We start from the raw sequence: 14,991 nt of genomic DNA on the forward strand, positions 1-14,991 counted from the left end.
CATCCCAGGGATTTGTTTTGTCATTTCTAACTGCTATTAGAGCTGAGCTCCATGTTCAAACTCTTTCCTTTTTGGTGACAAGCTGTTCCCCAACCGCCTTACTTTCAACGGGAAAGTTATCAAACAAGGTTAGAAATGGAGACCCAGGATTAGAGCATGGTTTTGATCAGCAGATTCTTGCAACAAGAGGGGTCTCTCACTTTCAGGTGTATTTTATCCCTTTGTGTTGGAGCTAAAGTGAAAGGGTATGTCTACACTACAGCATTATTTCGATATCTTATAAGATATCGAAATAACGCGTCTACATACAATGCACTTCAAAATAGCATTCTATTTCAAAATCACATGTCCACACTAAGGCTGTGTCTGGACTGCAGGTTTTTTCAAAAAAGTAGCCTTTTTTAAAAAAAAAACTTCACCTGCATCTAGACTACAGCCGCATTCTTTCGAAATTAAATTGAAAGAACGCAGCTTTTCTTTCGTCAGTGGTACTCCTCATTTCACGAGGAATAACGCCTTTTTTCGAAAGTGCTCTTTCAAAAAAAGGCACTATGTAATGCAAACTGGTGCTTTTTTGAAAGCATCCAGACTGCCTGGGTGCTCTTTCGAAAAAGCGGCTTGCTTTTTCGAAAGTACTGGTTGCAGTCTAGATGCTCTTTCGAAAGAGCATCTTTTGAAAGAGGCTTGCAGTCTAGACATAGCCTAAGTGGACACTGCTTTGGATTTAAGGCCAGCCGGAACCAGGTCGGGGTAGGGCATCAGGTCAGGAGTGTCTTTGTGGCTGTTGCCTGAGGCTAGCTGAGGCTTGTGCTTAAAGGGACGGACACACACACACACTCTCTCTCTCTCTCTCTCAGCTTTCCCTATTTGCTTGCCTACCTCACTGAGGGACAGCAAAGCATTTTTCTGTCTGCTTTGGTTGCCCTGACTGACACCACAGCACTCGACACCATGGAGCGGGAGCTGCCCCTGGGCACTCTGGCGCATCTCTTGGATGCATTGCTGCAAGCCTAGCTGCACTTTCTGCAGGCTACCATCGGGGGGTTGTCAGTATCCAGGAGGCCCTGCAGGACAGCTTCCACCCTGAGGAGCACTCAGAGCCTCCCTGGTCTGCCCCACTGGGGGCTTGTGCCTCATTCCTCCCTCACGTCCTTCCACTTACCCCACCCTAACCCCCCTTCCTGATGTCAAAATACACATTTCCATGAACACAAATTCGCTTTATTTAACACAACTGGTGGGGGGGATGAAACTCAGACTATGGAAAGGAGGTGGGAGAGGGGAGGGGGAAACTTGGGAGGAGTGACCTGGAAGGGGGAAGAAGAGGGAGGGGAAGCTCAGGGCTCAGGGTTGGGGGTCTTGCTGGACCAACTTGATTTTCATGCCAACCTGCTCCTGGGATTGCATGTGGTCTTTGGTGGCCAGGCTGGCAGCTATACTGCCATAGACACCCATGTTCCTCCATCTAGTCTGGAGATCGTGGATGTTGGGGGCATCCCCCAAACTTGAATAAGGTCCATGATCTCCACCCTGGACCAGGAAGGCGCCCACCTTCTCCGGGCCCTGGCAGGCTCCTGGGAGCTGGCAGACTGCTCCTGGGGAGCAGTGGAGGGCTGGCTGCCAGTGGCTTGCTGGCTCATGTTTTGGGGCCACTAGGTCAGGCAGTGACTGGCTCTGGGTTGGCAGGCTTGGAGCTGGCACAGGCACTGTGGCCAGAGTCAACCCCTTTAAGGGCTCTGGGGAGTGGAGTGTTCTTGGTTGAGGCTGAAGGGGCCACCAGGGCTCCCTGGGAAGGCTGGAGGCCCCCTACTTTGAAATAAGTGTCTACACAGCACTTATTTTGAAATAGCTATTTTGAATTTGGCATTACTCCTCATGGAATGAGGTTTACCAAATTCAAAATAAGCTCTCCTATTTCAAATTTATTTCGAAATAGCAGTTTGGCTGTGTAGACGCTAGGAAAGTTATTTTGAAATAAGGGCTATTTCGAAATAACTTTGCTGTGTAGACATACCCAGAGTGCACATCAGCAAGCACTACAGAGCAATGCATAGAGTAAAAGGCACTTGGAATGCTTACATTCTTTCTACTGCAGGGAGTCCTGTCTCTGATCCTCGCTTTAAGGGCTGCAGTCAACGTGGCTCCAGCTGGGGGGATCCCTATACTAATTATATTCCAGTTGTTTACAGGGTGTGCGTGTACTGGCTCAATGCCATTCTTAGCATTCTCCATAAGGTGAGACTGAGATCAGACTTGAGTAGTTTCCCAGATCAAGTGCATGGGTTAAAGCTGATAAGAGCCAGCTGCTGTTTGTGTTTGCATGGTTCAAGGCTGTACTAGGCTGTGTGCTCCAAGGATGGAAACTTCCATCGCGGCCTACTGAGCTGCAGGACCCGCATGTGGCTTATGACATCTGCCTTCCCATCTTTCATTCTTTTTTTTCTTCATCCTCCTTGTGGCCGGGTCTCTCTGGTGGCATGATAGCCTAGTGGTTAGGTCCTGGAATTAGCTGGCAGAAAAGGGGTGCAGAACCCTGCCACTGGTGTCTCCAGCCTAGGAACTCTGGCCCACTATATTAGTATGGTCCTTAAGTTTGGGGCATGAACCCAAGAGTCCAGATTCCCCCCTTAGTCAGGGTTTCTAGCAGGTTTTTCCCCCCCTTTGTCCCAGGGGATGGGGTTGGAGGCTTACTTGGTCCTGTGGCTGGCTTTGATTCATGGCCTGTAGACTGTGGAACCACACTCCTGTCTCCTTCCTGGTCAGCCCCTAACTGAGCCAGGCTCCTTTCTTTTATCCTCCCTCCAGGCCTGGCATTGGCTACAGGTAAAGCGGGGTGGGGCCAACCGGCTCTGTTTAACTCCTTCAATGCCATGCCCTCCTCTCTTCACTCCCTCACACTCCTCCTATATTATAAGTAATAAGAAGTAAATGAAAACAAAGTGAGATACCTTGATTGTCTTTTGTAGTCTGACTTTTTTTTCCACAGACCACTTGAAAATTGCTGAGGGTCTCAGTGGACCACTTAATGATCTTTCCAAGTGTTGCATAAATTGCTGGTTTCGTCCCCTTGGAGGCTAGTCTGATTTACCCCAAGAAGAGTCACACTTTCAGGCTGGGTCCAACTCAAGTTTATTGGTTGCAACCAAGGTACGGCTAAGGAACTCAATGTTCAAAGCAGAGCTGACCCTGAGCGTTGGCTAAGCATCCTTTTTATATTTTCTTTAACTTTCTTATCTAACTTGGCACGTCTTGATTTGTTACCTTAGCTTCGTGTTGCAGCGTTATTGGTTAGCATATTTCAACTCTATTCCATTCAGTAACAACCACCAGTATAGCTTACTTAGGGAAATTTGCTAATTGCTATTGCTTAACTCAAGTAATTCAGCTAGCTTTCTTTACAAAATCGTCAATTAAGTCATGGTAAGTAATATTTCGTAAAGAGGCACTTTCAATTGTCAATATTGCTGAACTTGTCAAATATTCCTGACTCGTATCTTGCAAATAATTCCAACTTGTTTCAATACAGGAAAAAATGTTCCCCAGAAGCATTTGTGACAGGCTTTGTTAAAAATACCTTCAGAATGGTTTCTACATTTGGAAAGGTTGCCTACAAACCATCATGTATGAGTCTATACAAATCAACTGGTGATCTCAAAGTACAGACCATCTTCAATAAAACTAATGAAATGTTTCACTTCATCTTCAAAAATGTGTGTCTTTGTTGGAAATAAGTCTGGACACTCTGGATGCAGTGAAAACAGGCAAGAGATTTATTACACACAGTACTGGCGGAGTGCTACCAGGGGTTAAGCTAGCTAACAGATTAAGCAAAACATTACAATAGATTATATAGGGAGCTGATGGACAGAGGGGAAGCAATTCAATAGGTTCTAGCAGCAAGATGAAATGAGCACGTAAGCCAATCTGCGCCTATCATCAAACTCCTTATTGCTAATACAAGTAGTTTCCTTAACAAGCTAAATAAGCCAGCATCAACAAACAGACAATTAAATGGCAACTTTTGTCTAGTTAAATTATGATGCATCTGTGAAGGGGTTACTGGCGCCTCGTGCGGATGTGATCCATGAGTTTATGGGCCCATTATCTAGGATTAAAGCAAAACACATTAGCAAGTTTGTTTTGGTATCAGTTGGTACAGCCCCTTGGAATGTGGTTGCCAGGGCAACTGCCTTCCTAAGGTCCCTCTACTCAGGCTAACTGTCCCTGCTGTTAATCTGGCCCTGCCTGTAACTTAAGGGGGTGGGGCTAGCCAGGCAGCTGCCCGGGGCACCCACCTATGGGGGGGGGGGGGGTACCTGATAGCAACTCTAAAGGGCGCAGCGCACCGGGGGGGGGGGCCGTGCATGCGTCGCTTGCCTGCTGCCCTGGGCACAGGAATGGCGCAGGCCTGTCTCAAATTTTAGGATTAAATAGGGGTTCTTAGCAAAATACAATGGACTGCCTCAGTTTACCCTACACTTTGTCTTTTTGGTAAAATTCACTTAATTTCTCACTGTAGTGGCTTTTAGCATCTTCATCTATACTTCTGTCCAAAAAAATGCAAAATCAACAGTTTTCTTTAGAGATTCACCTCTACTCTGCAACTGTCACAAATAACATTGACAGTCTCAATGATGATCGTCTCTTTCCCTTTTAAATTGATTTCATGGTCTCTAGTTTTATTGAAAAATAACTTCCTGGGCTTTTTATGCTTCTCATCGGTTGTATCAGAGCAACCTATATTTGCTGTTAATGTTAGTGCTTCTGCTTCCACGGACATAGTCATTTTGAACTTTCATGACAACTTGTAACTGAGGCTAACAATTGTGCAGCATTCAGTACATTTGTATCAACTTTTTGCAGTGATTTGCTAATGGCATTAATGCTTTGAAGTAAACGGTTCCACAAAATAGTAAAAAAAACCAATAGCATACTTTTCAAACATTGCTGCTAAAGATTTGGCTTCAGTTTTTGCATGTCTTTATCAGAATTTGATGTAGCTGTGTCTACTAAGGTTCTCTTTAACAACTCATTTTCAAAGCCAAAAACACCATCTGCACGAGCAGACCACCTGGTGTCACGAATTATTTTGACTGTCAGATGTTTTCTATTTTCCTGCTCTAAACATGATTGTAGCATACTCCACTGTGTGGAAACTGGAAAAAAAGCATACATGTTTTGAACACTGTTCAAAAAAAAGTGTAGCTCCCTCACAAGATGCAGCGGCAGGGTTGCAGATTAAATTTAAAGAATGGCTGGAACATGGTATGAATAAAGTAGTGGGATTTGCATTTTTCAGTCTTGCCTGTAGGCCTGAATATTTTCCTTCCATACTTGCAGTGTCATCAAAGCTCTGGCCACGACAAACCTAAATTTGCAATGATTTCAAAAAACATTGTGTCTAGACATTCAGAAGTGTGGGATTTTAGTGGGAGAAAACAAAGCAATCACTCTACAACGTCCCCATTGCCGGTCAGATATCTAACATTAATGTTAACTGGCTGTGACAGGACCCGGCACTGTAGCCCCCGCCACGAGCGCTCTGTTGGCTGCGCCAGGGGCAGCATACTGGCATTACGCAGAGTGCTCACAGGCTGCAGAATGCCTTGCAGCCCCAAGCGCGGTGGCCGAGACGTGGCCCGGAAGCGACGGACGCCGGCGGGACCCCCCCTGTGGAGTAGGAGGCAGCAAGCCGGAGGAGGCAAGCGGTTGAACCACTGGAGGCCAGGTAGGCCCCAGGCAGGGGTGGCAGGACTAGTAGGGGAGAGGAAGTAGCCCAGGGCGGGCTGACAGGCTTCAGCAGAGACCCCCATCAACCGGACAGGACCATAGAAGGTCCACGTCCTTAGGGCCATGGGCTGGGCCCCATGAGTGAGGGTGGGCCTGGGCCCCCTTTGCCCTCAGAGGAGGGAAGACCCAGTGATTTGGGGGAAAGAAACAGTGCTCTAACCCCTTCCCGGCTGCAAGGGAGAGCACTGCATGACCAAGGACTGAGACAGACTGGCTGGGGAAGCCATTCCGCAAACAAACTACGGGTGAGGTGGTGGGACGTTTGGGACAGTTAGATGGGCTGGCGTGAAGACTATATGGGGGGGGTTGGACCCAGCCTGGTCACACTGGCCTACATGACTCACAGTTGCTGTTGAAACAACTATTATGGAATAGTACTTGGCACCCTTTACTTCATCAGTGAATTGATTTCTGAGCTATGTTGTTATAGTAATGAATTCATTGTAAGTTTGGTGCATTAAAGAGTTGATTTTCCTCGAGCCACCGTACTGCTAATTTTTCAAATGTTCATTAGGAAAATAGTCAAATTCACTAAGATACTCAAGGCAGGTTGAAAAATTACCTTCTTCATTTGACACTGATGAGTCATCATGGCGTCTTAGAGGTAGTCCTAAAGGAGACAGCAGTTTCACTGTGGCAACGACACGTCTCAGCACTTTCCTCCAATAAGAACACTCTTTGTCAACCTTGATTTTTTAGGCAGATTAAAAATGTCTGAAAGAGCAGGGGTGGGCCGTGGTCTGGACTGCCCATTCTCCAATTAGGTTTCACACCAGTGGCACTGGAACACTTTAATAGTGGGGTGCTGAAAGCCAGCCCCTATTTCTCCTAAGTGCAGGTCCAGACTTGGGTGCAGGCCACAGGAACTAAGGGTTCAGGTAGGGCTGCTGACAGAATAGCCAGGCCCCTGGGCAAGGTGCGGGGAGGGCAGGGCCTCAAGTAGAAGGGGCAGAGCTGAGGGCCCAGTGCAGGAGCAGGGCCACCATGGTGGGGCTGAAGAAGACTGACAAGAGATATGAAGATCTCCATGGCCGCGGAGAACAGCTTCAGGTGCCCCAGTGGCCCTGTGCTGGCTGGCCCGGAGAAGTGGGCAGAGACCCAAATGTGTTCCCGCTAAAGGTGAGGGGAGGCACAGCTCCATCCGCCACCTGAGCGCCCCGCCCCGCCCTGGGATCTCCATCCCCCAGCGGCTCTCCCCCTTGCCTACAGGCAGCCACCCCTCCCCAGGTGGCAGCCAACAGCAGCGCAACATTACAGGGACTGGAGGACTCAGGAGGAGGGGGCAGGGCAGCCACACAGCCAGCTGCAGGAGAGAAGCAGCACTTTCCTGCTTAAAAGTGCAGCTTTTTCTGCCAGCTGTGCCGCTTGTGGGCTATCCATCCCCTGCCCCACTGCAGGCAGCTGCAGCCATCCACCCTGCCCCCCCAGGGGCCCTGTGTATTTCAGAGGTCCCTGTGCCAGGGCATGGTATATTTCATTGTAAATCCACCTACATGGCCTTTGGAAGAGCATTTTAGTTCTCTTGAGGTTTCCCTTGCTTTTCAGTAGCTATAGCACATTTGACACTGGAATTTCTATGTACATACATGTGATTCATACCCAGACCTGCTTTGCGTGCAGCACTGTGCATGAGTGAAACTCATGGTTTTTCTGATTCCCCTGTGGAAATAGGAGTAAGTGGTGAAAGCATTGCCATGCAGACTTGTACAGATTTTTCAAAATGGCTGATTTAGTTTCTGAACTAAATTCTAAACTCACAGGCAACTTCCCTGTTTTTCAGCTGGAGCCATAGGTGTTACAGGATAAAGATTGGCAACGCCCATTCATTGAGATGAATGGAGTAAGTACAGAGTACAAACTACTGCCATTGCTTTTTTGCTTGACCTTGAGTATCAGGTTTATTCTCTCTGGTTTTCATGGTAACATTTTGAAAAACTAAACATGTATTGTTTTGAAAAGTACCAACTCACGTCCTTGCAGGTTGAAGTGAAACTGTTGGTGAAATTTACCAGCCAGGAGTTTAGTCTGAAAAGAATGCCATCTCTTATACAGACTGGGGTCTTTGAAGTCAAGATTGCCATTGTCAGCAAGTGAGTTGTTGGTTCACACTTTTCTCCATTGTTTTATTTTAAACACAATAGGCCAATGGGGCTGCACCTGCTTACACCCTCAGTGAATGGATGTATGCAGATACTTTCTTGTCCTTGTGTGACTAAAACAGATGGCAATTTCTGGAGACAGGAGTGATTTCACATTTTCCCAGCTTCATCCTGTGCATAGGGGGAAAAAAAAACCTCAGAGACAGCAACACACTGTCAAGGCTGATTCCCTACTCTGGCATGATAAATGCAGAAGTGGGGGCCCACAAAAGTACCCCAAAACCTTATCTCTGCAGGCTTTGATATAAAACTTCCCCCCAAAATCCTAAAAACCTAGATTTTGGGGATAAAAATCCGCTGCCACCATCAAGTGCTTTTGAACCCACAACCAGCAGTGGACACTTGAAACCAACCCCAGGGTACCCCAAGCTCTTTTCTCTTTTTGGCATCAGTGGCCAATCTAGAAGCGCTTTTCCGCAAAAAAGCCCCGATCGCCATTTTCGTGATCGGGGCTTTTTTGCAGAAAACAAATCTGAGCTGTCTACACTGGCCCTTTTGTGCAAAAGCTTTGCGCAAAAGGGGCTTTTGCCTGAACGGGAGCAGCATAGTATTTCCACAAGAAGCACTGATTTCTTACAGTTCGAAGTCAGTGCTTTTGCGGAAATTCAAGCGGCCAGTGTAGACAGCTGGCAAGTTTTTCTGGAAAAGCGGCTGATTTTCCGGAAAAAACTGGCCAGTCTAGACACAGCCTCCCAGTCGGGAAAAAGCCCTCTTGCGGAAATTTTTTTGCGCAAAAGGGCCAGTGTAGACAGGCAGCTAAGACATTTTGCGCAAAAGCAAGCTCAACAGAAAAAAAGCCCTAGTGGACGCTCGGAGGCTCCGTACCCGCAATCAGCTCTCGGACGCAGGCTGAGGTCACAAGGCAGGAGCCCTTCTCCGACCTCTGGCCAGAGGTCTGCCATGTGGCCCTTGCCATCCAGCAGACACCCCCCCAAGCATGATGGCAGCTCCAGGTGGGGATCAGCCACCCGCACCCCCAGCACAGGAGGCCCCCAGGGCCAGAAAAAGAAGGGCCCCATTCTGGTCCCCCGGGGGAGCTGGAAGCCCTCCTGGACCTCTGGCAGGAGGAGGAGGCCCTGCACGAGACCCGCTCCCGGCACCGGAACGCGGAGATCTTTACCTGCATGGCCCAGGCGCTCGCCCAGCAGGGCCATCCAGCCTGGACTCTGGAGCAACTCCGGGCTAAAGTCAAAGAGCTGCGCATGGGCTACGTCCGGGCCAGGGGGTAGGAGCCGACACCTGCCCCCATTATCAATGGCTCTACACTATCCTGGGCCAGCCAGCATGCGCCCCTCCCCCCCCCCCCCCCCCCCCCCCCCCCCCCCGTCACCAGGACCACCAAGGCGGGGGAAGGAGACATTAGCAGTGCGTTGGAGGACAAGGCCAGCACTGCCACCCTGCAGGCCTCCCTCCGGCAGCCCCGATGTCTCCCGTGCATCCTCGGAGGCCGGGCAAGGATCCACTGGTGAGTGTCACACTTTGCACTCACAAGGGCGGGGGAGGGGAGCCAGGCACCCAGAGAGGGGAGGGGGACAGCACGTCACTCAGGCCACGTGAGCTGCACGCTGTGTAGCATTAGGCAGCAAGTAGCACGTGCAACCATGTGTAGCCTGGTGACCAAGCAGGATGTGGTCACGGCAGGCAGCTGCAGGGCGCGCCTGGGACCATGCTGCTCACACACATGCGGCGGGACCAGGGGGAAGGGTGGATGCCGGCTGGAACCAGCCAGGGCCCCAGGGACTCAGCCCAGAGCCCGCACCTCCGCAAGGGTGCAGCACACAGAACGGCAACACTGCCCCATGCCTGGCTGTGAGGCACAGCCAGCTGCTCCTGGGAAAACCGCAGCGTCACAGCCCTGTGAGCGTGGCCCCCACCGAGCCCCTCGCCTGCTCCCGGTGCCTTGGCTGGCCCCCCGAGGGAAGTCCCCACTGAGGCCACACATGTCCCTGGGCTACCGTGTGTGAGGGCTAGCGGGAGGGGGAAGGGGGAAGCGCTCGGGCCGGCCCTAGGGCCACCTGAGTTTTGCTGCAAGGATGGGACACATCTCAGTCACTCTCCTGGTTCCGTCCAGGAGACATCCCACGTGATGGGGATCTGAGAGCCCAGACCACCTCTGCCAGATGTGCTCCCAGGCACTGTGTGGGGATGCATCTCACTCCCTGTCAAGCACCATTGATTAGCCCAAACACAACACAAGCGCCATCCCGCCCTCCACGGGGCCAGGACACAGACCGGTGGTTACAATACATGGAGGAGGACCCTACTCCAGGGGCGGTCCTGTATGCAAACATACAACACGGGGGGCAAGGGGATAACCGAGTGGGCCCAAGCCACACTACTGTGGTATCACCTGGGCTCAGGGGTGGAGGGCATGAGGTGTGGGGACAGTGGCCGGGCTGCCTGCCTGACCCATCCCTTCTTCTCTTCCCTGCAGAGGGACCAAGCACAAGCTGGGGACCCTCTAGTCCTGCAGCAGCAGCACCCCCAGCTGCCCAACCACCGAGGCAGCGGCTCCACCACCGGGACCAGCTCCTTCGGCGCCACATGCAGGCCGTTGAGCACGTCAAGGCAGCCAGCACTCGGCACGTGGAGGCGGACCTGCAGTGGCGCCAGGAGGCCTGGGGCAGCTTCCAGGCCCAGTGTGTCCGCATGGCGGGATTCAATCGCCACCTTCACCACCCACATTGGCCATGCCATACATTATGGCATTGCCTTGCCCCTCCTGCTCCTGCAATGGCCCCTCCTGCCCACCTCCCCGTGCAGCCTGCCCCCCATGTGCAGGTCTGCCCCTGCAGGAGCGCTCGCAGGGGCCACCCCTCTGAGGAGTAGCTCCACCCCCTCCCAGTTCAAGATCTCCTCCCACTCCCGGTTCAAGTTCTACTCCATCTCTCCCCCTTGTAAATAAAAAAAATACAAGTTTTTTCTGTTCAAAACAAAACTTGTGTTTGGTGTTTATTGGGAGGGGAGGGAGTTGCAAAGGGAGAGCGAGGTGACCCTACTATGGGGCCTGGGTGAACATGTCCGTTAAGGCCTCCCGGATGCACACCCCATCCTGGTGCGCTTGGCAGATGGCAACTGTGTGGGGTTGTTCATAGCCCTGGCCCTCGGCTGCCATCCATGCGGGGAGGAAGGCGCCCCCCCCTTCGCTCCACAACATTGTGGAGCACGCAGCCACTACCTCCGTGGCATTCCGCTCACTCATCTCGAGATGGGTGAGCAAACACCGGCAGCGGGCTTTCAAGCGTCCGAAGGTGAGCTCCACCGGATTTCGGGCCCAGTTGAGGTGGTCGTTGAACCGGGCCTGGTTCTGGTCTGGCCACCCCATGTAGGGCCGCATTAGCCAGGGCAGCAGGGGGTAGGCCACGTCCCTGACGACACATATGGGCATAGGCACATCCCCGACAGTAAACTCCTGCCGAGGGAAGTAGGTGCCCACCTCCAGCCTGCAAAACAGGCTGGAGCTCTGGAGGATGTGGGAGTCGTGTGCCTGGCCGGACCAGCCCGCATAAACGTCTAAGAAGCAGCCCCGGTGGTCCACGAGGGCCTGGAGAACAATGGAGCAGTACCCCTTCCTGTTCATAAAATGGGACGCTCGATGCTCCGGGGCCCGGACGGGGATGTGGGTGGCGTCCAGGGCTCCCCCGCAGTTGGGGAACCCGAGGGCAGCAAAGCCGGCCAGTGTAGCATCCACATCGCGCAGGTGGATGACTCTTGGGAGCAGGACGTCGTTGATGGCGTGGACGACCTGCAGAAGGGTGCAGAGAAACACAAGGGAACGCATCACATAAGGCAGGGTGAGTGTGCGCTCCCTTGCCCCCCCCCCCCCCCCCCACGATGCCCTCTGTGCTCACACAGACACACACCAGGGCCCCCTTGACTTACGGCCCCTCCCCCCACCAGCAGGCCTGTGCAAGGGAGGGATGGCCCAAACCCCTGGGTGACCCAGCCTGGAGTCTTGGCTACCCCTGGGCATGGAGTGCAGCACCCTCCCCCCACCCCACTCCCCCAGGACTTACCTCCATCATGACGACACTGACGGTGGATCTGCCCACCCCAAACTGCTGTGCCGCTGATCGGTAGCTATCCGGGGTGGCTAGCTTCCAGACTGCGATGGCGACCCTCTTGTCCACGGGGATGGGCGCCCGCAGCCGGGTGGTGGCTCTCTGGAGCGCAGGGGCGAGCCAGGCGCACAGCTCCAGGAACATCCGCTTTCGCATTCGAAAGTTCCGGAGCCATTGCTGGTCGTCCCATTGCCCCAGGACCAGCCGGTCCCACCAGTCCGTACTGGTGTCCAGTCTCCACAGTGGCCTCTCCACGCTGGAGTGGGGATGCCACAGGGACGCCACCACCTCCCTGGTGAGGGAGTCCAAAGTGACCTGCGCCTCCAGGTCCTGGAACAGGAGGGCAGCAGCCTGGAGCACCAGCGGCAGGCACTCCAAAATGGCCGGCAGGGGCCAGAGCAGGCACATGGCCACCCGTGGCTCCATGGCAGAAAAAACAAGGGAGATGAAAAAAAAACCAAGCAAAGGCACTAAGTGGTAAAAGGCAGTGGTGACCAAAAGGCAGAGGGCAACCACCAAAACTGCTACGGCTGTCAGTCCCTGCAAGAGGTCCTAGCACACGCAGCAGGAGAGAAACGGCTGTGCAGGGAGATCCCTTTAAGCACGTGTCTGAACGGAGCTCCAGCCCCCGTCCCCAGAAAGGGCTGGTGCCCTTTTGCCCTCTTCAAAATGGTTCTGGGCTTCTGCTTTTGCGCAAAAGCGTCCCGCCAATGTAGACGCACTTTTGCGCAAAAGCGCATCATTATAACGATAACTCCGGGACCAATCTAGACGCGCTTTTGCGGAAATACTTTTAACGGAAAACCTTTTCTGTTAAAAGTATTTCTGGAAAGTCATGCCAGTCTAGACGTAGCCAGTGTGTTTACTTTCAACATCTATCACTCTGCCATGTTCCGGAAACACCCTGCCCCTTTTCCTTTGTAGTTGGCTGACTTGGTCATAAATTTCCAAAGTTACTGAACCACAGTATTTCCTTTCCATGCTTGGAAATGTTCAAGTTCTTTGGAGCAATTTGTATTATTTTAACCCCTGATCTTTTGTCATGAATCATTTGCCAGAAGAAACCTGTTTGTTCATGGTTAGGTAATTTAGGAGACCTGGTACTTCCTCCCCATGGAATTATTAACTTGATAGCAATACTGCTATTTGTCCAAGAGCTGCATAGGAATCCTTGAATGACCTGATAGCATTGCCTGCTCACCAAAGTTACTTCTCTATAAGGCTGTAGCTCCTCTACAGGAGAGTTTTCATGGGACTGAATGTGCAGAAATGAACCAATTCATAACCTCTCTACAAAAACAGAAGTTAAAGCAGCTACTGAGAATAAACAAGTTCTATATGGACAGTTTTCATATGATCACATGAGAATCCAGCTATTGTGTGATGCATACAAGTCTTGCTGTTCTGGAAACCAGATAAGTTCTCATAAGAACATAAGAACAGCCGTACTGGGTCAGACCAAAGGTCCATCTAGCCCAGTACCCTGTCTGCCGACAGTGGCCAGCACCAGGTGCCCCAGAGAGGGTGGACCGAAGACAATGATCAAGCGATTTGTCTCCTGCCATCCCTCTCCAGCCTCTGACAAACAGAGGCCAAGGACACGATTTTATCCCCTGGCCAATAGCCTTTTATGGACCTAACCTCCATGAAATTATCTAGCTTCTCTTTAAACTCTGTTATAGTCCTAGCCTTCACAGCCTCCTCTGGCAAGGAGTTCCACAGGTTGACTACACGCTGTGTGAAGAAGAACTTTCGCTTATTAGTTTTAAACCTGCTCCCCATTAATTTCATTTGGTGTCCTCTAGTTCTTCTATTTAGGGAACTAATAAATAACTTTTCTTTATCCGCCCTCGCCACACCACTCATGATTTTATATACCTCTATCATATCCCCCCTCAGTCTCCTCTTTTCTAAACTGAAAAGTCCCAGTCACTTTAACCTCTCCTCGTATGGGACCCGTTCCAAACCCCTAATCATTTTAGTTGCCCTTTTCTGAACCCTTTCCAAGGCCAAAATATCTTTTTTGAGGTGAGGAGACCACATCTGTACACAGTATTCAAGATGTGGGCGTACCATAGTTTTATACAGGGGCAGTAAGATATTCTGGGTCTTATTTTCTATCCCTTTCTTAATAATTCCTAGCATCCTATTTGCCTTTTTGACCTCCGCTGCACACTGTGTGGACGTTTTCAGAGAACTGTCCACGATAACTCCAAGATCTCTTTCTTGATTTGTCGTAGCCAAATTAGCCCCCATCATACTGTACGTATAGTTGGGGTTATTTTTCCCGATGTGCATTACTTTACACTTATCCACATTAAATTTCATTTGCCATTTTGTTGCCCAATCACTCAGTTTGGCGAGATCTTTTTGAAGTTAATTTCTCAGGGGAAATTAACTGCTAAATTTACCTAAACTGGGATAGAGAATGAATTCACCCCCTGTGAAAAGAACCAGCTCAGGGTCTACACAAAATGACTAAAGTAGGTCTTGTACAGTGTGTGGGCCTTTTGTTGGCTCAGAGCACAGATGTGAATGTCACCATTGAGCGTAGTCTCACTATAAAGGACACAGGCTCTGACTGTTCTCAACTCTAAGGCTACGGCTACACTGTAGCCGTTTTCCAGAAAAGCTTATGCAAATGAAGTGTGGCGTGGAATATTGCTGCGCTTCATCTGCATAATTAATTAGCTGCTTTTGCACAAGAGGCTTTTGTGCAAAAAAATGAGGAAGAACGGCTCTTGCGCAAGAGGGGTTTTTTGTTGTCTACACAGCTCCTTTTTGCGCAAAAGCCTCTTGTGCAAAAGCGGCGGCTAATTAATTATGCAAATGAAGCACAGCGATATTCCATGCCACGCTTCATTTGCATAAGCTTTTCTGGAAAAAGACTACAATGTAGCCGTAGCCTAAACCTTGAAACTGGGATAATTTGCTCATAATAACCAGTATCCTCTGCCATTTTTATACCAGCCAGGACAAGT

General features: G+C 50.8%; 1 pseudogene; it reads left to right on the forward strand.

The window, feature by feature from the left end:
- LOC102443592 (breakpoint cluster region protein-like) overlaps positions 1 to 14,991 on the forward strand; it is a 110,964-nt pseudogene that overhangs the window by 77,743 nt on the left and 18,230 nt on the right.

The sequence above is a fragment of the Pelodiscus sinensis genome, chromosome 15 (genome assembly GCF_049634645.1).
Source record: "Pelodiscus sinensis isolate JC-2024 chromosome 15, ASM4963464v1, whole genome shotgun sequence".
NCBI lineage: Eukaryota > Metazoa > Chordata > Testudines > Trionychidae > Pelodiscus > Pelodiscus sinensis.